General features: G+C 40.0%; 1 protein-coding gene across 1 annotated transcript in view; it reads left to right on the top strand.

Annotated features, from left to right (window-relative positions):
• Positions 1-12408, top strand: part of lrrc7 (leucine rich repeat containing 7) — a 186322-nt gene that overhangs the window by 17253 nt on the left and 156661 nt on the right. Inside the window, exon 2 of the mRNA XM_077533314.1 lies at positions 2915-3197. The gene's annotated coding sequence lies outside the window, so the exon portion shown is untranslated. The remainder of the gene's footprint in view (positions 1-2914; positions 3198-12408) is intronic.

Genomic DNA, 12408 nt, shown 5'->3' with positions numbered 1-12408 from the left:
TCCGGTTGCAGTTAGCGACGTGTGGGCGCATCCCTTTGCTTGCGCTAACACCCTTGTGTCCCTCGGTTGCGTGTTCCCATCAATGGGTGCGAGCGTGTAGTGTATCTGTCTCAGTTTGCGTGGTTGCCAGTGTTGAGACGTGGCCTGTGTCGCAGTAATGGCCGGAAACAGCGTCGGGGTGTGGCACTCGGAAGTCGGAAGTCCGTGGCATCTACCCCATTCTGACTTCAACTCGCTAATGAGACGTGGCTAGAGGAAAAACAGCCAAATTGTGTGTTTATCCCTGTGTTTAACCTCAAGATGGCGCCATACTGTTTGTTTTTTATTTGTTTTTTTTCCCCCAAATTCAAGCGTTCAACAAATATGCACTAAAATGTCACCATAATGACCAGGTTTAGCCTACAGTTTGTCAGCTAAAAAAAAAAAAAAAGTTGATTTGGTTTTGATTTGCACTTTAATTTTCTTTTTTTCCACATTTTTTTCTTTCTTCTTGTTTTTCTCTTTTGACTTTACACTAAATGTAACCTGAACTGGTTGTGCAGTATTTGTATTTGTCTATTTTCTGTGCTATTTTCTGTGACTATGTTGTACTGTACATTTGCATTTGTTTTGTGTACTTCACTTATTTAAAGTAAGTGCTAAAAGTTATTTTAAGTTAAACACAGTAGTGTGTAACTGGCTCAAACAGCGTTAAACCTTATGAAATGTGTTTATTCCATATAGTAAAATCAGATCGTTCATACATGTTTATAGTTTTATTTGTCACAGGATGTGAAATGTTCCGCATTTCGTGTGTGTGTGTGTGTGGTTGTGCTAACGGTGTGGTGTTTTCAAAATTCGAGCCGTTTTCTAATTCATGCTTAAGCAATCGTAAAAAAAACTGTAATATAAACCACGTCCTAATACCCAACTTCACCTACTTAAAGCGAGTTTCACTACTCCAGGCGAGGACTCCTCACGTATCTGTTACCCTTCCTCCTCCCCCTCCCGCCTTCTCTCCCTACCTCCTCTCAGTGTCCTGGTCTCTTCACCCCCTCCTCTCCTCCTGTCCCTTCTACTCTCCAGCTATAGGGGCATGCTGGTGATGGGTAGTATAAATTGTGTTCTCTAGCATTACTCTCACCACCCCAGTAATGCACGGAGTAAAGTGTAGGTAGGGTGAATCATTTGTGTATAAGTGTATGTTTTTATGTATATTGTGTTTTATTGTGTGTGTGCGTGTGCGCGTGGGGGTGCGTGCGCGCGGGCTAGGTCTTTTCTCTGTGTGACCGTCCCAGAAAGGCAGACCTCAGGGACTTACGTTCCATTTTAATTCCTTTATTAATTCACCCATCACTGCCACGATTCTATGATGGATTGGATGAAGAGAGCAGGCGTGAGAGAGATGACCATACAAAGAGACGGAGATGGACAGGTTTTGAAACTACTCGGCTTGGAAGCATTTCAGCATTTACATTATTGGATAATTTCTAGCAGCACACCTTATGATCTCTCACGGTACACTAATGTGCAATGGCGCGCTGGTTGAGAATCATTGCAATAGTTCAAATGCTGAGGAGGTCACTTTATTCAAATTGATATTCTTAATAATATACTGTCAATTTATATTGATGATCCCATATTTAAAGTGCACTCCATGTGCTTTTAAATAAATGACAATTTTGCAGAAAACTTTTATTTCACAATTCCAAAAGAGAAACTCATATATGCATTCATTACACACAGAGTGAAATGTTTCATGATTTTATGCGGAATAATTTTGATGATTCTGACTTACAGCTAATGAAAAATGTTACATAAGAAACAGTCAAAATGAATTTTTAAACTAGATAGAAATTACTCTTTCGAAATGTTTTACTATGTGCCTAATGAATCTGTATAATATGAGAAAGAAAGATAAAGTTGGATGTGAATATTTTAAAATTTGAAGTCATTAGACTAATAGCATAATTTTTTAACGTTTTTAGAAAACTGCGTCCAGGGAAGGTGTTTATTATTTAAAAAAAAAAAAAAAAAAGTGTAATTACACATCTGTTACAGTAGGTGGCAGTGGTGCTCTCATAGTCAGAGGGTGTGCAAGGAACGGAACGGACTGCTATTTTTATAACACTTTTTTTTTTTTTTTTTTAGCCATAGTGCCCAAAGCTTTTTGGGCGTTGCCAGGACCACTGGGGGTATTAGCTCCTCTGCAAAAGTGTGCTTACAACAATTTTATAGACAAATGATACCAATTATAGTAGCGGCAGAGAGTTATGGGGATGGGGTTCTTGTTCCTGGGGTGGGTGGGGCACGTAACGGAAAAAAATGAGAAGCATTGCTCTGGAATGCATGCTGCGTTTGATTGGCAACCAGTCAAGGATGTAGTCTGCCTTTGCCTGAATTCAGACTGAGTAAGCCACAGCCCCCCACAACCCCTTACCATGGATAAGTGGTCTTGAAAAGAGATGTTTGGATGATGTCAAAGTTATGACTACTTTTTCTTAGCCACAGTCTAGTTCAGATTTAAAGTTGATTACACTTTTGGGCCCATTAATGTGCATTGACAAATTCTCCTTACAAGAAGAGAAAAAGAAAAGTAGTATTTGTCACAGCAAAAATAAATAAACACTTACTGTATAGATCCTTTATGCTTACTTTAGCTCACCTTTTGCTATGACTTGTGTCATGATTCTGAATTGCATCAGTGAGAAGTTTGGTCCACTTATCCAAAAGATAAAGTTGGATAAGAAGTTCTGATGTATGATGCTATAATTCATCTAGATTCTAGCAAGTATTTGATGAGGATGAGGGTAGGTTAGTTGTAGAATAAAACAAATGTAACTGGGGCTGACATTTTATGGACTCCCCTCGCTTTTTCAGGACTTCAGTCATAAAGAAAAATGGCCTCACAATGGGTGTTCTTCTTTTTCCGCAGGACAACTATATGACTTCAGCAGGAAGAATTGGCAAGAAGGACCGCTGCTAATTTTGAAGGAAACTGACTGAGAACCCAAGTTGTAGTCAATATGTTTACAAGAGCTTGGAACCCATAAGCCCTTGCCAGGGTCCAGTGGGTGGAGTCATAAGGAGGAAGGGATGAATCTGACCAACCACAGGCCGTCACCTGGAGATATAGGCTCCAACCATCACTGATCTCCAGGGTGACAAGTACCACAACGACAACACCTGCACCAGAACCTCATTGGCCAACAGTACAGGTAGATTCTGTATGACAGGAGATTATGATTTGTTTGAATCGGCATTTTGGTTCACACCTGGAGATGAGAGGAAAGATGAAGTGAGGAGAGGGATGGTGGGACTAATTGAAGGAAGGAAGAGTTCTCTTTATGTACACTGTAGATGAAGATAGGATAACAATTCTGTGTAGTAGTTGTAGTGTTTGCAGTACAGACAATGTCAATTCAGCAATAATTTTGCTGGTGTGTTTAGATTTTTATGGTTGTACAAAGACAGCAGTAACATTTTGCATCTTGACTAAAATGTAAAGTCCAAAACCTGCGAATGTTTCCTTGATGGTGATTCATCCACAGTAGTTACAACAGTTAAAATAGTTGCAGATTATTTTAATGATTTTTTAAAAGTATCATTGCATCACGCCTTCACTAGTCTAGCACAAAGTGCACCTTAAATCTGTACATGGGTGGAGTTTTCTTCCTTTTGGTATTTTTGTAGATGGGTACAGTTAGAAAAGGGGTGTTTGTGTCGTTGTGGGAGTGAACACAGCTGACTATCTTCCTACCAATGGACGCGGCTCCTCTAATTTCCTTTAAATTGAGCACAGGAGAAAGCACATTCTTTGACATGGCGGAAGCGGAAATGGACTCTCTGGCGTCCATGCAGGAGATTGACACCTGCAAAGTTAGTTTCCTGTATAAGGATCTGTAAGATTTCCACTTGCGGATGATGTCAATTTGGTCACTGTGAAGTCGGCAGGCTGCTTTCCAACCCCAATCATGCGTCTGTGTGCAACAAACTTTGAGTCGGCCACAGCGAAAACACCTTCAGTAAAAATTCAGAACAATATTTTGTCACCCTCTTAAAATATTTGCTTAAGTCCTTTATTTATTTATTTTTGTGTGCAAAATTATTATTTTTGCCTAAATCATCTTCTCGTGATGTAAATGGTTAATTTTTAGGGCCCAAGCAGCGACGTCCCTATTGTCCATCCATCCATCCATTTTCTTCACCGCTTATTCCTCACAAGGGTCGTGGGGGGTGCTGGCGCCTATCTCAGCTGGCTCTGGGCAGTAGGCGGGGGACACCCGGGACTGGTTGCCAGCTCGTCAATCGCAGGGCACACAGAGATGAACAACCATCCACACTCACAAGCACACCTAGGGACAATTCCAGCCCAATTAACCAGCCAGAATGTCTTTGGAATGTGGGAGGTGACCGGAGTACCCGGAGAAGACCCACGCAGGCACGCGGAGAACATGCAAACTCCACCCAGGAAGGTCGGAGACTGGACATGAACCAAAGTCCTCAGAACTGGGAGGTAGACGTACTAACCACTCGACCACCGTGCCGCCGGTCCCTATTGTTTCTGAAGGAATTCTGATTATTCCGCTTCTTTGTTGTTATTCTCCGCAAACGATCGCATTTTTGAGACACTAAACGTGAACGGAATCTCACCAAACTTTACACACACATCAGGCCTGGCGAAAATTTTTATATTTTAAAGTCGCCATACATGATAACAGAAAAATGGCTCCGTAGCGCTCCCTACATAGGTTCAATGGATCCCTGTCCCGCTACATGTCATGTTTCAGTTCGGTGGGGTTGGGTTTTTGTTTAGTTTTGTGTGTGTATGTTGTCTGTTGTCTGGTTTTGTCTCCCCTAGTCTCGTCAGTTAACCTCGTCCACCTGTGTGTGTGTGTGTGTCGCCCCACCCCGTTTGTGTGATCTAATTAGTGCCCTCTGCCTGCTGTGTCTCCCAGGTGTTTCCTGTTGGTATCTCGTTAGTGTTGGTATAAGGGAGTGGTGTTGGTTTCACACGGGTGTGGGAGGATTGTTGTTGGGGTCTGGTCTGGTCTGGTCTGGTCTGGTCTGGTCTGGTCTGGTCTGGTCTGGTCTGGTCTGGTCTGGTCTGGTCTGGTCTGGTCGCGTCACTGCTTGTACCGTGTGCTAAGCTGTAGTCAAGTTTTACTTAAGTTTTCATAGTTTGGTCTAGTTTCCCCACTCAGTTCTCCACGTCCACTCTGTTCTCCACATCTACTCAAGTTCACCAGTATCAGCTCAAGTTCTCCTCGTCATGTCAAGTCTTCCCCACGTCAACCCCAGTAAAGCCAAAGTCTTCACTCCATGTCAAGTCTTCACGCCATACCATGTCTGCCTACCTTCGTCCTGCCAAGTCTGCTCCACGTCATGTCACGCCAGTCCAATTTTAGTTTAGTTAATAAAGTCATCCTCATTCCTGTTTGTCTCCCTGCCGTATTTCTCCGCCTTTGGGTCCATCCTCATCCGAATCATAACACTAAGATTGTCCTACGGCTACGAAAATTGTGTGGCACCTGTAGCACATCCAGATGAAAAAAAAAGTCTTCGATAGGTGTACCCTAAAATTAACAGGAAGTGAGGTATGAGTATTTGAATGACCAAAATTGGCCCATTTTTGCACATTTACAGGGGTCATACTTTTGCCCCCTAGTCCTACATGGTTAACCCGATTGACTTCAAACTTGGGCTGTACCATCTCAACATGTGGGACAACATCAGGGGAAAAAAAAAAAAAAAAAAAAAATCAAAAGTTTTTGACATGCTATATGACAGGGGCGGGGCATCAAATTTAGAGTTTCAAAATTCTTACTTAAAGAATTGCCATTTGTATGTTTAATGTAATTTTTTGTGTGTGTGTTTCCTGAAAAATCTGAAAATATCTTAAGAAGGCGTTGATATGGAAAAAGAAAATCAGTGAATAGGTGAATCCGCAGGCACAAAAACGCAAGTATAAGAGGGGGTGCACTGTAGTGGAGGAAACATGTTACATAATTTTGAGTTTTTCCCTTTTTTCAGGGATTTTTGTGAAATGTATTTGAATTTTTATTAGCATTTTTTTTTAAATAATAATAATAATAAAATAAAATAAAAATAAGAATGTTTTTAAAAATTGCCTGTGGTAACCGAGGGGGCCACCAGTTGCCCATCCCTGATCTATGACATGCTAGAAGGGCTCATTGTAAAATGATTTCCAAATGTGCTTTGTAGTTTACTTTGGTCAACATAAACCATTGTTTATGATAAAAGTGAGGTTGGTTTCCAATTTCTAATAATGTTCTGGTGCGAGCAACACCATGGACATGTGATCTTAGTGTAAAGTGGGTGTTTGGCCCCGCATGCAGCCAGTTGAGTGTAACATTTTCATTGTGTAGGTTTATTCTCTCAGTCTCCTTCCTCTCTCCTTCCCTCTCACTTTCGTTATCTGCTGTTGCTATGGTAACTGCCCCTAATCATACACGTTTGCTGAGTCAGGAAAAGGAAGACCCTTTCCAAGTGGAAAGATTCCATCTGTATCACTAGGTGGCATCTCAGAGCCATTTACCGAGGAGCATAGAAGTTATTGTTTCTGGCATCGTTATTGTGAAAAGTTTCAACATTTTCAGCTTATGCTGTGGGCTGCTCCTTTAAAAATAACTCCTTTTGTGAGTGGAGTTTGCTGTAATGACTTTTTTTTCTTCACGAGAAGACGGAAGCTGCAGAGAATAGTTCATGGTAGATGAAGCACTCGCAAATGATTCTTTGCGACGGCACCCTCAGTCCTCGCTGCTGAATGGCTGACGTACGGGAGAAAAAAACACACGAGTGAGTCACTCCTGGGACCACATTACAAGAACATCCAAATGAGAAAATCCTGTCTTAATCCCATTTTAAGCAACCAATTTAGAGTTACCCAAGACCTGAGTACTGTTGGCGAATGCAATCATGTTGTCAATTGTGCTGGAAAATAACTATCCGCAAACTATCCTCGATCCCCTGCCAATGCATTTGAAATGGTTGAATGTGATAATGTGGTTCATGACTGACTCTGCCTAGGTTTTCAACCATATGTCTTGAGGATACCAGGAGATTACAAAACTTTACTGATGAATAGAATTACCATACTGCCTGTAGAGGCGGCTGGAAATGCACATGAATGAAGTGTCTGTTACCTTTGCTGCCAACCTAGTAGGTAGCAGTACGATTTTTTATTTTTTATTTTGAAACTGCAGCTGAACAGTGCTAAAATGCAAAAAATAAAGACAGATTAAATAAACTCAAGTAATGTTACCTTTTGAAGCAATCTTGACGGAGTGAACAAGGGAATGAATTGCTGAAGACAAATCAACTTGACACATCTTGTTTTTAAGAAAATAAATAGGTTAACTGGTTTATTACTGGCAGCACCATTAAGTGATAAAAAACGTACTATACAAACACGCATATGGAGGATTGGCACATGTGCATGGAAGGTGAGTGCCTTCCTATGGAGGACCAAAACTGCAAAAATTCAAAATAAATAAATGACTAAATAAATAAATAAATGTGTAAAAGTGAAAATAAAAATGAATATATAAAAAAAATATAATTTGAAAATTATATCTAAAAAAAAAATATATAAATGGAAATAAATCCCTTTTTAATTTCACTTTTAGTCATTTAGTCATTTATTTATTTAATCATTTATTTACTTAGTCATTTATTTAGCCATTCATTTATTTTGAATTTTGGCAGTTTTGGGCCGTACAGCCAAGTCGAAACTATTCAAATGAGGGGGCGGTCCTAAGCGTGTCTTGGGTTGGATGTCACCGTTGCAAACTGCCTGTCATTGGTCGAGTGAGCAGCTCGGCGAACAAGGAAGTCTCGCCGGCTTGCAATGGAGAGCTCCAGCAATGGACGACGATCTTGTCCACTTTCTGCTCTCACTTGTTGTATAACAACTCAAGTCGCAAGTTGAGGTGACATTGGACAAGCCGGCAAGCACTAATATATATATGAAACTAATCGATTAATCAATATATCATTTAGTTGATTAATTGATGGATGGGCTAAAAATGTTTTAATTTCCCTCCTTTTATTAAAAAAACAACATTATTTCAAATTGACAGTGCAGAAAATGCACAAACAAAAATGAATTTTAATTCAGTTTATGGTTTGACCTGTAGCGCGTCAGAAAATAGGTAAAAATGTTGATCATTGTTTTCCAAAACAAAAACAAATATTTAAATTTGATTTAACACAACAATAATCAAACACTGCGATTGGCTGGCAGCCAGTTCAGAGTGTACGCCGCCTACTGCCCATAGCCAGCTGGGATAGGCTCCAGCACCCCCCGCAACCCTTGTGAAGAGCTGGCGGTTAAGAAAATGGATAGATGGATAATCAAACAGCTTTCATGGAGGACTGCAAAAATTTGATTTGGCTGCGTTCCTTCTCACAACGGCGCACAGCGGGGAAAATGCCCTCTATCTGTGCTAGTCTAGTAAAATACAACCAGAATGAAAACGCCACTCATGTGGAATGGAAAGTTAGTTAGCTGTAGTTGTAATTTAATATGCAAAGAGTTTGTCACCCATGATGCCACATTGTTTATGGGATGGATAATGTTTTTCGTTTCAATTCAATTCAATTTTATTTCATTCCTTAAAAATGTTGTTAGGTGAGCGGCACGGTGGTTTACTGGTTAGCACGTCCGCCTCCCAATTCTGAGGACTCGGGTTCGAGTCCAGGCTCCGGCCTTCCTGGGTGGAGTTTGCATGTTGTCCCCGTGCCTGCGTGGGTCTTCTCCGGGTACTTGAAGTCTTCTCCCACATTCCAAAGTCATGCATGACAGGTTAATTGGGCTCTCCGAATTGTCCCTAGGGGTGCTTGTGTGTGTGTGTGTGTGTGTGTGGATGGTTGTCCGTCTCTGTGTGCCCTGCGATTGGCTGGCAACCAGTTCAGGGTGTACCCCACCTATTGCCCAGAGCCAGCTGAGATGGGCTCCAGCACCCCCACGACCCTTGTGAGGAGTAAGCGGTTAAGATAATGGATGGATGGATGTTGTTAAGTGGCAGTTGATTAGCAAAACATTGCCTTTTGGATGGGATCCCGTAAAGAATTGCACATCTTGCTAGCCTGCTAGGGTAGAATAGAATGGAAACATCACACAGATGTAAGAGATGAATTTGTAGCACTGCAGTGTCTTTTGTAGCTAGGACAAAATATATTCCACTCATAGTTTTGGTCTTTCTCACTAAAGTTGTATTTGTTTGTATTGTAACTGAAATTTAGAGAACATACTGTAGATTTGCCAAAATAGAGGAAATTGCCATATGCTCATCGAGTGGTTCACCAATGTCAAGAAAAGAAAATTGTGTCCAGTTATGCTTGACCAAAAAATAAAAGACAAAATATGTGAGTCGATCAAAAACACCAAAAAGAACATTGTTTGTTTGTTAAACTTGTCTGCATGACAAACATTTCTGTATGCATATGTAGCGTTTGCTTGTTCTGCTGTCTTCTTGTCCTTACCTCAGGTATTGTTTCTTCCTTTATGACAGCAGTAACAGTCTCCATAGCAACAGAGTGCTTACAATGAAGTGAGTGAATGAAAAAATGAGGAGAAAAAAAAGGTAGAGCTGAAAGAAAGTGAAACTTATACACCCCTCACTTTTTCTTTTTATCCAATGGCTTGATCTCCCAAAGCTTTTCTTGGAATAGTGACCTGGTCCCTTGCTTCATCTCATTTTTCTCATTGCTTCATTTGTCCGTGTCTGTCCTCAATTAGTGGGCAAATTAGTATCTTTACTATACCGAGACCTGCGCTCTGAAGCCCTAGAATGTGCAGGAATGTTTCCTCTGATAAAATGAGGAGGGACTAAAGAATACAAACAAAAAAACAACAACTTGTAAGCCACACTCACTTGGCAGTTTATGGTCTCCACCTGCACAATCTTATGGCATCAACTGGTGCATCAGACATACGATATATTTACAAAGCTAGTAATGTTCAGTGTTGAATGGCAAAATGCATGTGCACAGTAATGCCCCTATTAAACATTACAGAAAGACAATGTCATAGTCTGTAAGTTAAGCATTGTTTAGTCATGTGGTTATGTACAAACTATGTGTGGGTGGGAAAAAAAGTCTGTATGCGTGTCTCTGTTGTAATCTCATAAGCAGACAGAAGTTGCTGACGTAAGTGAGAGGGAGAGGAGACATGGAAGTGAGAGGCAGAATGTGTAAGTTTGAGTGCAAGCGGAGAAAGGCATAATTGTACCCTTCTCTCCACCCAGAGTACTAATGTGATATTCAGCATACATTAAACATAGAGCTCTCTGGATGAATATTGAATGGCGAGTCCGGCGAAAGAAATGTTTGGAATCATGGAGGATTTCAACTGCTAGAAAAGACGAGATGGGGATCAATTATTTCTCCTCGCCTTAGTCATCACGATGGTGCTTGTTTTGTATGAGATAGAAAATGCAGTCACTCTTCCAGTAACATTTGGAAATGTGTAAAGCACACACAATCAGGTAAGATCATACACTGACTTCCAGATAGATAGATAGATAGATAGATAGATAGATAGATAGATAGATAGATAGATAGATAGATAGATAGATAGATAGATAGATAGATAGATAGATAGATAGATAGATAGATAGATAGATAGATAGATAGATAGATAGATAGAAACACAAGTGGCAACTCTCTATGATGTAGTGCTCGCCAGTTACCTAGCAACTCTCATTCACAAATTGCTGGAAAAGGCAATAGAAGTAGGGAGGCTTAATATACCGTCAAAATTGACAATTCCGAGCTTACGTCACGAGTCAAAATGACGATCAACTTAGTGAAAGGAAGCTCTCTTGAAAAGCATTGGACTTTGGATCGTTGTAATTTGATTTGTGAGGATTATTTGGATTTCAAAATGTGATGAAATGTCCTTTGACGACTATAACAATCTGCCTGCTTTGTATGCTAGTCACAGGCAAAAGCAATATTGTTTGTTTTCACCATGTCAAGGAAGCATTTGCATTGAATATTCAGAATTATCAATAAGAAGAAATAAACAAATATGACCTCTCAGAGAGGAAATAGTAAAGCATTTAATTTATTACATCTACTAATCTTTTGCCCAGTGAAGCAGAGCTTGTTGGAATTCAAACAGCCGCTTATTTTTGTGGATTCAAGTATTCGTCTTGAATAGATCTATTTTTGTGTTTTTACGCTTCTAGACCACAGACTTTGACACCCTTACATTGAATATATCTCATACTGGTTTTTTATTACAGCTAACCGCAATGATGCTTTCATGTCCCGCCATGTTTCCCCGCTAATTCAGTTTCAGTGTGTTGGTCAGCTATGCCAACTGGTAAGACAGCCAATGAGTAATCTCAATGGGATCATATCAGCTCAGTCTCTTCCGACACCTAATACCTAACAGTTGGAATGGATTCAAATTCACACAGTGGCACAAAGTAGATTTTGACACTGCAGGCAATATTTAAAACCTCAGAAATATGTTTCCAAGGAAACGATGGCTATTTCAAACAAGACCGCCTGCTATTCATTGCTGCTCCCAACTCTTTGTGCTTAGATGTGGTGTCAGATTTGTTGAGTGACAGGAATCACTATTTATTAGGGGTGTGAATTGCCTAGTAACTGACGATTCGATTCGTATCACGATTCACAGGTCACGATTCGATTCGATACCGATTAATCCCGATACGAATTTATAAGTCGATTGTTGCGATTTTTTTTCATTCAAATTTAGAAAATACTAATCCGTACGCTTGTAGAGTGTAAGATTTATATGAAAATGTATTATTTATTTATCTGAAATTTCAGTCTTATAGAGGTTGTAATCTGTTTCATGTTTGAACAGCATTAAAATAAAATATTAAGGCTTAATGTTCCGTTCATATAACATTCTTCCATGCTCAAGGTGTGAATCCTAACCCGAAGTCAGACGTTTTGTTGAATATTTTTCCATTAAAAATGGAAGTTTAAAAATCGATTCACACATACACACACACACACAAAAAAGGCAATGATGATAAGACGTTGAATCGGTAAGACTACCGAATGAACAATTCTGAGCTCTTTAAAAAACAAAAAAACAAAAAAAAAAACAAAAAAAAATCTATTTTTTTTTATTGAATCGATTCGAGAATCGCGCAATGTAGTATCGCGATATATCGCCGAATCGATTTTTTTTTAACACCCCTAATTTATTATTAGAGAATTTTTTTCCCCCCCCGATTCTACAGAGCAGATGTTTGGAATGTAGGGCTGCCACAAACGACTATTTTGCTAGTCGACGAGCTCATTCACTCTCAGCCATTTTCACAGAAACAATCCCGTTCGCTCCCGGCTGTTTTACTGGATTTTGACTGATTTTGCAAGGCCCACAGAATATTGTGTTCCATTGCTATAAAAGCATGGAAC

This window comes from Festucalex cinctus, chromosome 10 (genome assembly GCF_051991245.1).
Source record: "Festucalex cinctus isolate MCC-2025b chromosome 10, RoL_Fcin_1.0, whole genome shotgun sequence".
Taxonomy (NCBI): Eukaryota; Metazoa; Chordata; class Actinopteri; order Syngnathiformes; family Syngnathidae; genus Festucalex; species Festucalex cinctus.
Note: the sequence above shows the minus strand (reverse complement) of the source record. Positions and strands in the feature narration are given on the sequence as shown.